A 14,182-nucleotide genomic window follows, 5' to 3' on the forward strand; every position below is an offset into this window, starting at 1 on the left:
GTAATCATACTTATTTTGCTGCAAAGCTAGAGCTAAAAACAAATTGTTGACTATGTGGTTACGAACGTTGGGGGCCTTCGAGGCTAGGTGGCACAGAAGGTTAGCTTCACTCGAACTTTTCCTAAGAACTTGGAAAGACTTTGAGGATCATCTAGTCCATTTCTTTCATTTTATGGAGGAAATTGTGACCCAGATTGCTTGAGTGCTATGTACAAAGTGACAAGATTAATTGCAAGACTAGAGCCAAGACTAGATTCCTAATCCAGTGCTCTTTATTTCATGAAATAAGTTCTCTTTGAAGCAGCAGTGATTGGGTTAAGTTTCAGATGGAGGTTTTCTGCTTCTTAGGTGCAAGGGGAAGAAAACTCTGCACAACCAAAAACAGCTTGATTTTTAAAATCAGGACATCTGCCTTTACTCACATTTATTTTTTGAGATAGATTACTAGAAGATAGAGGATCTTTGCCGATGAAATCCTTAACTGAAGATGGGTGGGTGTGAGATATAAAACTCACTTGGCATACAATTTTGTTGTTGTTTTTAGTGGAACTTTGCTTCTCTGTCCTGACATTTCCATGTCTCTATTTATAGCGGTGATCTCTTTGGAATTTGCCTTCTGATTGTTCTTTTATGTTGCTTCATATTAACTAATATTCTCACTTCAGTTTTAAAAGAGTGTATTTGAAAGGACTTGAGAAGGAAAAGAAGGAATAAAAAATTTTTAAGTATCTGAAATTACTATCTTCCTGTGACTTAACCATAATATTCTTCATAACAGATTATCTAATTATAGTACCTAGTAAAATACTGGGACTTCCCTGGTGGTGCAGTGGTTAAGAATCTGCCTGCCAATGCAGGGGACACGGGTTCGATCCCAGGTCCGGAAGATCCCACCTGCTGCGGAGCAACTGAGCCCGTGAGCCACAACTACTGAGCCTGCGCGCCTAGAGCCTGTGCTCCGCAACAAGAGAAGCCACCTCAATGAGAAGCCCGCACACCACAATGAAGAGTAGCCCCCCGCTTGTCTCAACTAGAGAAAGCCCGCACGCAGCAACTAAGACCCAATGCTGCCGAAAAAACATAAATTAAAAAAAAAAAACTATAAAAGCATATGAAGTCTACAATAAATTCCTTTTATCCAGGACAGGTATTACTTTTAGATTCTTAACAATCTTGATTTTTAACTGTACTTTGATATAAGTGAAGATCAAGAGATTTTATTTTAGTTAGAGTCTTTAAATGGTGCAGTCTTTAAGTGCAGGAACTGCCTTATTTACTTTTTCTTTTAAACTTTTGAATTTTATTTGTTTATACAGCAGGCTCTTATTAGTTATCCATTTTATACATGTTAGTGTATATATGTCAATCCCAATCTCCCAATTCATCCCACCACCACCATCCCCCCCGCCACTCTCCCCCCTTGGTGTCCATACGTTTGTTCTCTATTTCTGCCCTGGAGACCAGTTAGGAACTGCCTTATTTACTTTTGAGATGAATATACTACCTGGCATCTAGTGGATGATTATTAATCTATTCATTTATTCAGTTCAGTGAAAATGCTGGGCATTGTTCTGGTGTTAGATACACAGTAGTGAACAAAATAGACAAATATCCTCATGGACCTTATTCTAGTGAGTGAATGTTGAATGAAACCATGAATCACTTTGGAAAGACTATATTTGTTTTCAGATTGTAATTTGCATCACTCTAAAAAAGGGTAGCAAATTCCTTGGCGGTCCAGTGGTTAGGACTTAGCGCTTTCACTGCCAAGGGCCTGGGTTCGATCCCTGGTCACGGAACTAGGGTCCCACAAGCTGCCTGGTGTGGCCAAAAAAAAATTCTTTGAAGAAATAAAAAAGGATAGTCTGTAATTTATTAAGCAATGGGTTGAAGAGTTGGAATGGCAGAAGCTTAATCAGACCACTCATTCATTTAAACATTTCCTAGTGTGAGTATGTAAAATTATTTGAAATAATTACATAACTGCCAGTCATTGTCATCCTAATTGTCGTTCAGTTCTTGTGTTCTGTTTGTAACCCTGAGTAAAATGTTCTATTTGTAACTCTGAGTAAAGGCCTCAGTTGCTAGCCCAGCTACAACCAGGGAACTTCATCAAAAATCAGATACCACTGAGTGCCTCTGCTTATGCTGGCCCAAAACTCCGTACACACCAAAGTTCTAGTTGTTTACTTGTTTGTTGTCAGTTTTTCACACCATAGTGTGAGCTCTACAGGGTCTATTTTAGTCACCAATGTATCCTAAGTGCATAAAATAATGTGTCACATAGTAGATGCTAGTAAATACTAATAAATCAATCCTTGACCACTGAAAATGCAATTTCCTCCCTACTCATAGCTACGGCCTACATCTAATCTTCATCCAGACTACTCAAACAATAAAAATCTTCAATTCCAATATTCTCTCAAGAAGACCTCTTATTATTTTAATAGCCTGTTTACTAATGTATTCCTTCTGTTCTTCTAGTCTTTTGACACTTCTCTTTTTTTTCAATCTCTGTTACTTCCTGGCCTTATTTGCCAGTCACTTCAAGAATTCTCAACTCCCATTCCCCTTTGTCTTTCAGTTATGTCCACTCTTTAAATCTACTCTAAACCACTTAAAATAGACTTTGGAGTCAGTTAAGCTTCAATTCACCATTTGCTACCTATGTGCCAAGTTATTTAACCTGGCCATGTTTAATCTTTTTTGAGTCTCATTTTGTTCTTTGTGCTCTAAGCATTGTTATGAAAATTAAATGAGATTATGGTAACCAGATACAATTGCCTATGAGTAATGAAAACCCTTATTAAATAATAACTAAAAAGTCCAGGTGCAGAGTCACTCTAGGGCTGGTTGATTTAGCAGCTCAACAATACATGAGGCATCCATATTTTTTTCATCTTTGCCCTCTGCCATCCTCAGCATGTGGCTTAGTGCCCCTAATGATTGCATAATGGTTGCCTCAGTTCCCAGTGTTATGCAGGCATGATTGTAAAGTGGAAAAAGAAAGTTTCTTCCCTTTAAAAGCAAGGAAACACTACTACCTCCTTCCTCTGGATGCTCACTGGATTAACCTTGTGCTGCTCAGAGCTGAAACACTGGCTTACTCTAGCAAGTATCATACTTGGTTTTGAATAATTAAGATTCATCTCCTGAGGCTGAGAGGCCTTACCTTATTAGTAATAGTTATCGTTACTACTATATTTGTAAATCTTAGGACTCTCTCCTTGGACCCTTTTTTTATTCTATCTACATTCACTCCAGTATACTCTCCTTTAGTCTTGTGGTTTTAAAGTTCACCTCTACTGATATTTTGTCTTCCCTCTGTACTGCCTCTATGAATACCAAACTCATCCAAATGCCTATTAGACATTACCATTTATAAGCTTAACTGGCGTCTTAAACTTAACGTGTCCAATATTGAACTCTCCAATTTCCTCCTGTAGCTCTTCTGTCTTCCTATTTTAGTAAATAGCAATTCTGTTCTTTTAGCTTGCTGAAGCTGAAAAACCTTGAAGTCATTACTGATTTCTCTCACATTCCACATCTGATTCATCAGAAAATCCTATTGACTCTACCTTTAAAATAAAGTAGGACCTTCTCTGCTACATCATGGTCCAAATCACCTGAACTATTATTGCAATACATTCTTAATTAGTCTTCCATCCTTGCCCACCATGCTTCTCTACTCCAGAAGCCAAAGTAATCCCATCATTTTTCTGCATAAAACTCTCCAGTGGCTTCTCACCTTCCCTCAATTCAAGTCAAAGTCTTTAGTGGCCTGCAAGGCTCTACACCAACTAGACATCTATTATTTCTCTGACCATTTCCCAACCCCTTCCCCACCCCTACCCTATCATTCTTAAATAACCAAACCTCAAAGATGCCTGGCATTCCCTCACCTCTAGGCTTTTGAATGACCCCCACATATGCATATAGCTTTTCCCTTTTCCTCTTTCAGGTCATGGTACAAATGTTTATTTTCTCTGTGAAGCCATTTCTGGCCACCCCATCTAAAATTTTAATTCTCTTATTTCCCTTAACTACTTTATTTTCCTTAGTACCTACTACCATCTAACATTCCATATAGTATTTTTAAAAATATTTTTAATTATTAAAAAATCTTTAAAATTATATCTTCTTCATTAGACTGTAAAGTATATGAGGCAGGAATTTTTGTTCATCTTTTATCCCCAATACCCTAGGAAGGTGCCTTGGCATATGGAAAACCCTTAATAAAATGTTTATGAAGAAATGAATAAAATGAATATTGATTCATCTTATCATGGTTTCTGGTTTTGGCTGGGTCCTCAGTGAGATTTAGTAATCCTTTACTTGTTTCTGATTAGTTTCCTTCCTAGTTCACATAACTGCTATGTCAAACCATTACCATTCTGTGTCAAAAGCCCTACTTTTATTCTCAACTCCTTAGATGCAGATGTCCTTTTTAAAAAAAAAATTTTTAAGAGGATTGATAGCATCTATAAACTTTTTAGTCTTCCTAGTCCTCTTGCCTTCAAATTTATAATGTTTTCCTTATTTATTTTCTCTTAATCTCAGAGCTCTACTTCTAATTTTGTTCAAATTTCATCTATTTCCAATCTTGGCACCAAACCGTCCTATTTCCTCTGAGACCTTAATTAAGCAATTATTTCTTTTCTTATGTATTTGTATGTATTTTTATATATCTCATTTTCCTCTCTCTATATTTTTTCCTCTCTTGACCATCTTTTGTTTTTTAATTTTTATTTATTTATTTTTGGCTGCATTGGGTCTTTGTTGCTGCACGTGGGCTTTCTCTAGCTGCAGCGAGCGGGGGGCTACTCTTCATTGTGGTGTGCGGGCTTCTCACTATGGTGGCTTCTCTTGTTACAGAGCACGGGCTTCAGTAGTTGCGGTGCGTGGGCTCAGTAGTTGTGGCATGCAGGCTCCAGGGCCTGTGGGCTTCAGTAGTTGTGGCACATGGGCTCAGCAGTTGTGGCTCTCAGGCTCTAGAGCGCAGGCTCAGTAGTTGTGGCGCACGGGCTTAGTTGCTCTGTGGCATGTGGGATCTTCCCAGACCAGGGATCGAACACATGTCCCCTGCATCGGCAAGTGGATTTTTAACCACTGCACCACCAGGAATGTCCCTCACTCGACCATCTTAAAACCTTCTTTATCCCTACTTTATTACAACTCTCTCTTCTTCCCTCAGATGACTTTCTTTAAAAGCTTAAATTTACTATTCCATTTTCATATCTCTTATTGTTCAATTCACTGGATTCTGGCTTTTGCTTTCATTGCCCACAATCCCATCTATATCATAGGATTGTTGGTGAAAGATTAAATGAGGTTATATGTATTAAGTTTTAGAATAATGCTTGCACATAGTTAATGTTTGAGTGCTTACTGTGATTAGCTATAACTACTGAAACAAAAATCATTCTCACTCTTGTGGGTACTTTTCTATCACCCTTCTTGACTTTCCTATATCCATCATGAAACACTGTCCTCCTTTTGGTTTTGGGACACCAGTGATATCAAGATGTTTTCAGCTCCAAGTAACAGAATTTCTTTAACAATAAGACCAATGATAGATGGTTCTAATATTGATTAAGGGATGTAACAACACTATCAAGGACCCAGGCTCTTGCTTTCTTTGTACTCTAGCATTCTCACTGTGTCACAGATGTTTACCTTCAGGATTGTAAGATAGCAAGCACCGTATTTTAATCATCCCAAAGCAGAAAGTCAGTGCTGGGGTTTCTCTGGGGTAGGTTTCTCTTTATAGGAAAGACAGTCTCCCCCAGAGTTCCCCAGAGCATTTCCCTTACATCTCATTGGCCACCCCTACACCAGTCACTGGCAAAAGGAAATGTGATTACTATGATTGACTTAAACTAACCATGAGTCATTCCCCAGGGGCTGGCGGAGGCACTGACCTTCCTTGAGTTCATTACTCTATTCTGGAAGAAACTAGATATCTGTTATCCAGAAAGAAGATAGGAATGGCTGTGTGGTTCATAATCAATAGTGTCTGCCATACCATTCTCACCTGGTTGAGCTCCGATTTTTCCTTCTTAGTGTTTTTCATTTTTTCCTCTTGATTGATGTGTCCCCTAAATGCTGGTATCCCAAAGTTCTGTCTTTGATTCTTTCAAAAATTATTCTTCTACCCTTTAAAATAACACCTGTGTTATGATCTTTTCTAAATCTTTATCTCCAGCTAAGACTTCTTTCCTAAGCCCCAGTTTAGAATATCCAACTGTCTCCTGGACATCTTCATCCACATTCAATTCAATTGAATATTGTTGTGCTAGGTTTTTAGGAGTCAAAAAGTAAATAAACCTTGCCCTGTATGATCTTACATTATAGTTGGAACAAGTTATTCCAACACAGATAGTAATTAGGAATGCAGTTTTATCAAGCAATAAAATTTTCCAAGTATAGAAGTAGCATAGGGACTTCCTTGGTGGCACAGTGATTAAGACTCTGTGCTCCCAGTGCAAGGGGCCCGGGTTCGATCCCTGGTCAAAGAACTAGATCCCACATGCATGCCACAGTTAAGAGTTCGCATGCCACAACTAAGACCCGGCACAACCAAATAAATATTTTTTTAAAAAAATAAAGAAGTAGCATAGATGAAGAGGTTATAGGAAACTAAATGGAACTCATCTTTTCTTCAAATGTACTCTTCCTGTATTCTATACTTTTATTAGTAGCACAGCTCTGCATTCCTTTGGCCTAATGGTTAGGATTCTGGGCTTTCACTGATGTGGCCTGGGTTCAGTCCCTGGTCGGGGATGATCTCACAAGCCGCATGGCCAAAAAAAAAAAGAAGAAGAAGAAGAAGAAGAAACCAGGGCAATCTAAAATCCTTCCAAATCCCCCACGTAAAGTTGGTTGGCAAATTGTATGTATTCTACCTCTATTAAATTTGCCCATTTGTCTTTTTATATCATAGTCATCATACTTTAGGTCCTTGTAATTTCTCATTTCATTGAATTATTCGCTCAGTAAAAGTTAATTGAACAGCAATGTATAACAAGGCCTTATACTAGGAAAATGTTCTAAAAAAAGAAAAAACCCAAAAGAACAAAAAACTGGGTTGTAGGGAGGCTACAACCCAGTGAGTAGGGCATAAGCAAACAGATGGTTATGTAGTTGTGATAAGTGGTAGAGATACTGAGAAAAATGTGGGAACTTGTGGTCAGCAGAACCTAACCCAAGTTGGGATCAGATTTGCCCAGTTAGAGACTGAGTCTCGAAGTAGTGCTAAGCTGAGTATGGAGTGGGGAAGAGGGAAATACACACATACATACACACCCCACTCAATTTATACATACCAAAGAAATATTACTTTAAAGACATTACTTTGGGTGACTGTAGTTTTCATTTTGCTGTTGCTTAAAAATAATTTTTTAACTGATCATAATTAATTTAGATTATCAGTAGTAGTACATCATCATACAGTTGATCCTTCATATTCACCAGTTCTTTACTTTCAAATTTGCCCACTCACTAAAATGTATTTGTAACCCTGAAATTAGTACTCAGGGTGCTTTATTGGCCATTTGCATGTGCATGAGCAGAGCAGCAAAAAAAATTTGTCTTATGTTCCCAGCTGATATCCAACAAGGCAGTGCTTAGCCTTCTTATTTCAGCTCTCATTAACAAGTCTTTATAGTCTATTTAGTGCATTTTTGCATTTTTGTGCCTTTTTTTTTTTGGTGATTTTACTGTTTAAAGAGATGTTTCAATGTGGTGCTGAGGTGCTGTCTGACGTTCCTAAGCACAAGAAGTCTATGATGTGCCTTATGGAGGGAATACATGTGTTAGATAAGCTTCATTCAGGTAGGAGTTACACTGCTATTTGACCATGAGTTCAGTGTTATAATAAATGAAGTGTCTTCATTACAGAAATACACGGGAAACAAGGTTATGTGTTCATGAGTTGACTTAACCCAGCATTTCCCTCAGGGGCAATGATTCAATATTTGCTAATTCAGCATTCACGCAACTTTATAGAACATAAATATGTTAAATAATGAGACAGGATAAATTTGACTTTGGGAACCAGCCAAAGTCATTTGTGGCCAGGAGTGATGAGTTAGATGGTCAAGCTGAACAGTATAGAGGTATGATTAGAGGTATGATTAGTTCTATTAGATTCAAATGAGAAATTGGGGATAGGCAAATATAATTTAAAAACTGCATGACTCAGCTCAATGGCATTAATATTAATCACTATATTGATATGGAGACTTTTATTCTATAAACAAATATGGGGTGCCAATGTTCCAGCTACACTCTGAGCACTGTGTTTTTCTATCTTTGCAATGGGAATAAAAAAGCAAGACTAATTTTAATTGGAATGACCATCTAGATTCCTACAAGGTACTAAGATCCGTTCTTTATATTCTTTACATTTCCAGCATGTGGTTTTCTAAAATTGTAGTTAAAATAAAAATTGAAACCATTTTACCCCCCATTGACAAAATTTATCCTTTTGATTTAAGAGGAAAGCAAATTGTTTTTTCCTCAAGCTAATAAAAGCTCTGAGTTGTGTCTAAATCAGTAGTTTCCAAACTTGAGTGTCCGTTAGTGTCACACTAAGGGGTGGCGGGGGTGGGGGATATAGGTCTCATCAAAAATGGAGATACTGAGACAGCGTGCCCCTCTTTTGATAAACATCTCACTTCACTACCCTAAGTTTTCTAATATAGTCCCCTTAGCGAACATGCCCAGGTTGAGAATTTTAGTTTTCAAGTTTTATTTTACCATCAGCCAGGCTGATGTTTTATAAGCTTAAGTGTTTACAGTGAAAACTGTTTTTTTTTCAATTTGCTAGATATAACAAAATTTTATTGTGTTCACTGCTACTTTAGCCTGCCCTCTCCCTCCAGTTAAAGGATAATTTGTATAAAGCAGGGGTTGGCAAACATTTTCTCTTAAGGGCCAAACAGTAAATTTTTAGGCTTTGTGGGCCACACAGTCTCTGCTACAACTACTCAACTCTGCCACTGTATGGTGAAAGCAGCAGTAGACAATGGGTACTATTTTATGTTTTTATCGTATGGGAAGGGATCATGACTTAGACTGTTTTGATCTCAGTAACTGTTGCCTTTACTTGCTGATTTAGCCTAGATAATAAAAAGGCTATATTTTAAAATATTAAAAACTCAAACTTTAAAACCCATCCATTTAAAATTAAATTATTCTTGAAATCCTACTTTTTTCTTTTACCTATATATGTCCTCCTTTAATCAATTACAGTACTTTGGGCTCATTGTATTTGGAGTTAGGCAGTCGATGGCCTAATTTTATAGCAGTTGGTGAATACTATACCACAGGTTGACTTATTTTATACATGTCCTAATACTTAATATTTGGTAAGTTGCAATAAAGTCTTTGAATCATATTTTAGTCTCCACAGTAGCAGAGGTTTAATTATTTATGCCTTCACAGATTCAACATGTTATAAAGATATTTCATAGTTAAGGTTAGGTACTGATTTAAATTTAAAATAAATCATTTTAGGGACTTCCCTGGTGGTCCAGTTAAGACTTCCAGGGGGCATGGTTCGATCCTTGGTTGGGGAAGTTCTGCATGCCATGCAGCACGGCCAAAAAATAAAAAATAAATCATATTATTGAGTTGTAAACAGTTGGAAAGCTAAACAACTTGCGAGATAATCAGTTTATTGCAGTCTTGCCTAAGAGCCTAACAGTTTGGCGAAACAGCAGCTTATCCTCTCCTTTCCTGCTTTACCTCTGGGCTGCAATCATTTTTTTTCCCCCTACTACTTGTCTTACCCTGAGGAGCTCTTGGTTTCACTTTGGCCACAGACTGCTCTCCTCTCTGGCCGCCAGTTAAGTTTTCCCGGTGATTCTGATGCCTTCCCTAGCTACTTGTGAGAGGAGAAACTTTAGAAAAGAATAAAGTGAAAATTGCATAAATTCCTCATTTTCCAGTGTTGCTTTTACTTTCAACACTGTGAAAGCACATACTGAGTGAGCATGTGTAAATAGAACCATCCCCACTACTTTACCCTAAAAGTAAAGTATTACTTTGAAAAAGTCCTCACAGAAAGTCCTTTTTTTGCAGATGAAAAATGGGATGTTTTGTTTTTCAACTTTACTGAGATATAATTGACAATACTGTAAGATATTTAAAGTGTACATTGTGAAAATTTGATATATGTATACATTGTGAAAGGACTTCTCCCCTCTAATTGACACATCCATCACCTCACATATTTATCTTTTTTTTTTTTTTAGCCGCGCCCCCCAACTTGTGGGATCCTACTTCCCCAACCAGGGATTGAACCTGGGCCCTCAGCAGTGAGAGCTTGGAGTCCTAACCATTGGACTGCCAGGGAATTCCCTCTATCTTTTTTAAAAATATAAAATGCTTCACGAATTTGCATGTTATCCTTGGGCAGGAGCCATACTAATCTCCTCTGTATTATGCCAATTATATGTACAGCTGAAGTCAGCACTGGAATACTATTTTATAAGTAAAAGTGAACTTTTTTAAAATTTTATTTTATTTTTGGCCATGCAGCGTGGCTTGTGGGATCTTAGTTACCTAAGCATGGAGTCCGAACTACTGGACAACCAGGGAATTCCCAGAAATGAACTTTTATTTAATATTCATCTGTTAAGATTTTGTTTTCCCTAAATGTGCATGTCAGAGATGTGTATGTATGATATACTTAAGTTTATAGGTTAAGGTTTCTGAAAAGTTGGATCGTAGCACTGGGAATTGGAAGGAACCTCTAGATCTACACTGTCTAATACAGTAGCCACTAGCCACATGAAGGTAAGTGCCTGAAATGTGGCTATCTGAACTGAGATGTTGTGTAAGTGTAAAATTCACACTGGATTCTGAAGACTTAGTACAAAAAAAAGAATTGTAAAATATATCTTATTGATAATTTTTTATTGACTACATGTTGCAGTGTATGATATCTTAGATTTATTGAGTTTAATATATACATTATTAAAATTTCACGTTTCTTTTATTAAAATGTGGATTATAAAAATGTTTCAGTAACATATGTGGCTTGCATTTGTAGCTCACTTTATTTGTAGCTTGCTGCTGGACAGCACTGCTCTAAGTTATGTGATCTTTCAACATAATCAAATACCAATTTACAACACCCATTTAAAGTGACCTAGAAACTCTATAGTTTCTTTTGGCTTTCTGATTCAATATTGAAAAATATTGTACAGAACACTTTCTTTTTTTTTTCTTTAATTAAAAAAATTTGGGAAGGGAGGGCACAGTGCAGGGCATGCAGGATCCCAGTTCCCCTACCAGGGACTGAACCCACACCCCCTGCAGTGGAAGTGCGGAGTCCCAACCACTGGACCACCAGGGAAGTCCCAGAACACTGTAATTCTAAAATGTTAGGAAAGTATGAGATTAGCTCACTGTATATTCATTAGTCCTGTGGTAAGCTTTTCAGTGACTTCTTACGAAAGAGGGTTAGAAAGAAGGGCAAGTTATTATTGGGCTATTTTATTAGGAAACTTTTTAATATCACCACAGAATAAAATCAGTTCTACACTCCCCAAAAAGGAAATGCTTTTTTAAAAAGCAGAAAATATTTCTTATGCCTGGATATCTCCAGATAACTCTAGTATTTTTTATAAAATGATTAAAGCAATTTTATTTTACTTATTTTTTTTAAAGGCATATACTTTAAAAATTTGTTTTTAAATCTTTTTTTTGGTAAATACTGTTAAATTGGTCAAATTGAATGTGTAAATTCTATTATAGTGCTTTGTGCCAGGAAAAGTATTGTAAAATCAAGCAGTGAAGGACTTCCCTGGTGGCGCAGTGGTTAAGAATCCACCTACCAATGCAGGGGAGACAGGTTCAAGCCCTGGTCTGGGAAGATCCTACATGCTGTGGAGCAACTAAGCCCGTGCGCCACAACTACTGAGCCCACACGCCACAACTACTGAAGCCCACGTGCCACAACTACTGAGCCTGTGTGCCAAGAGCCCATGCTCCACAACAAGAGAAGCCACCACAGTGAGAAATGAGAAGCCCATGCACTGCAATGAAGAGTAGTCCTCACAATGCAGGGGACATGGGTTCGATCCCTGGTCCAGGAAGATCCCACATGCCATGGAGCAACTAAGCCCGTGTGCCACAGCTACTGAGCCTGCGTTCCACAACTACTGAAGCCTGCGCGCCTAGAGCCTTTGCTCCACAACAAGAGAAGCCACTGCAATGAAAAGCCTGTGCACCGCAACAAAGAGCAGCCCCCGCTCCCCACAACTAGAGAAAGCCCATGTGCAGCAATGAAGACCCAACACAGCCAAAAATAAATTAATTAATTAAAAAAAAAGTAGCCCCCACTCACTGCAACCAGAGAAAAGCCCACGCACAGCAACGAAGACCCAACGCAGCCATAAATAAATAAATAAATAAATAAATTTGAAGTACACATATAGTACACCAAAAATTTTAAATAATTAAAAAACTAAAAATAAAATACACAGAAGACTGGCACAAGAAAAAAAAAAGCAATGACACAGAATCAAAACTTGAAAACTTGGGAATTACTAATATAACTATAGTGATTAAAGTACTGGGAAATTTAGGTGGTATCGGCAGTATTCCAAGGAGATTATGATTGATAAAGCTCTTCTTCCTATCAACTTTTTAGGTTAGTTTGACATCTTTTACAGGTGCTCTTGGAAGCTTACAAATATTAATGAAATTTTTTACCTTAATAAGAGAATTAATTTCACTAGCTTACTAAGAGAACTAAAAAAGTAATTTCACTAGCTTCAAAGTAAATTGACACTTAAGAAATGAAGCAAGCTTTTGAATAAAATTTATTTCAAAGACCTAACAAATTAGCGCTTTTTGAAGAACATGAACGAGCAGTCATTAAGTAAAAAAAATGGCATTCAAAACTTTCAGCAATCTGACCATAACTTTTATCTGTCAGCTTCCTACAGTGAGCCTTCCTAAACCATACGATTTAATCTGACCATTCTTTTTACTGTATCAAATGATTTTATGCTTTTTGCTTCTGGGCTTTGAGTTCTTGGTCCAAATCACAAACCCTCCCCCTTCCTCTCTTTCTTTCTACATTGTATCAATCTTTCAAGATCCTCACATTTTTTTTTTACTGAAACCTTTCCCATCCCCACCACTCTGCCCAAAATGAGCATATAATTAACATTTGTATAGTATTTTACTTTTCGTAAAGCCCTTTCCATATTATCTCATTCTATATGTCAATCTAATGAGGTGAATGATGTTATTCATTTTGGAGAATAAGGGAATAATAGTTGGTTTTTCCAGAACTTTGTATAAACGCTGAGTAGCAAAACTAAGAATACTGGAACCAAATCTCTTTCCAAGTTTGATGCTCTTTCCTCTCTGTCTCAATGGTCCCTTTACTCCTATAATAGTTACATAACACCTATTTTGGCCTTTAATTGTTTACTGTCTTTGTATCAAACTAATTTGATTGTCAGCTATAGATTTGAAGGGATATGTACAGATTTGTACATGGGGAATGGGAATAAATGGAAATGATGATGAGAGCTGAATACATCTCTTCTTGATAATAGAAGCAAAGAGATCATTAAGAACTCCTTACCGGCCCATTTGCTTTTCTGAAAGCATTATATTTTTTAAAGTATGATACCCAGACTTTCTTCTTTTCCTCTAGCCAAAATAACTACCTACCTTAGTGCCAAATTTTTAGTATAATTTTTAAAAGGGAGCTAAAAAGAGAGGGCTTCCCTGGCCACCCTGGCTAAAGTAGCCACTTCCCATCTCTGTCTTAGCAACATTTAAAATTTTTCTTTAAGGTACTTCAAATTATCTGAAATTTTATTATTTCTTTTTTAACTTGTTTATTGGTTGTCTTCTCCCACCAGAATATGAGTTGAATGAGAGCAAGGATGTTGTCTGTCTAGTTTATAGCACATAGTATGCACTCAGTAAACATTTGCTGAATGACTGAGATACTTTGTTAATGGAGAATGTTCCCCATGGTCATAGCCATCTTTTAAAACAAGTTTTGTAGTACCCATCAGATACTATAAAATGGGCACTCACATGCTATTATTGACTGCCTAATTCCAAATTCAAGTCCAACTTACTGTAATTACCCAAAGAAGGACATTTATAGTTAAGAAAAAAGACAGGGTTTCCAGAACAGTTT

General features: G+C 37.2%; 1 pseudogene; it reads right to left on the reverse strand.

Annotated features, from left to right (window-relative positions):
- Nucleotides 1-10,378: 10,378 nt before the first annotated feature.
- LOC137763140 (U6 spliceosomal RNA) lies at nucleotides 10,379-10,478 on the reverse strand (annotated as a pseudogene).
- Nucleotides 10,479-14,182: the final 3,704 nt, after the last annotated feature.

Source organism: Eschrichtius robustus, chromosome 3 (assembly GCF_028021215.1).
Source record: "Eschrichtius robustus isolate mEscRob2 chromosome 3, mEscRob2.pri, whole genome shotgun sequence".
Taxonomy (NCBI): Eukaryota; Metazoa; Chordata; class Mammalia; order Artiodactyla; family Eschrichtiidae; genus Eschrichtius; species Eschrichtius robustus.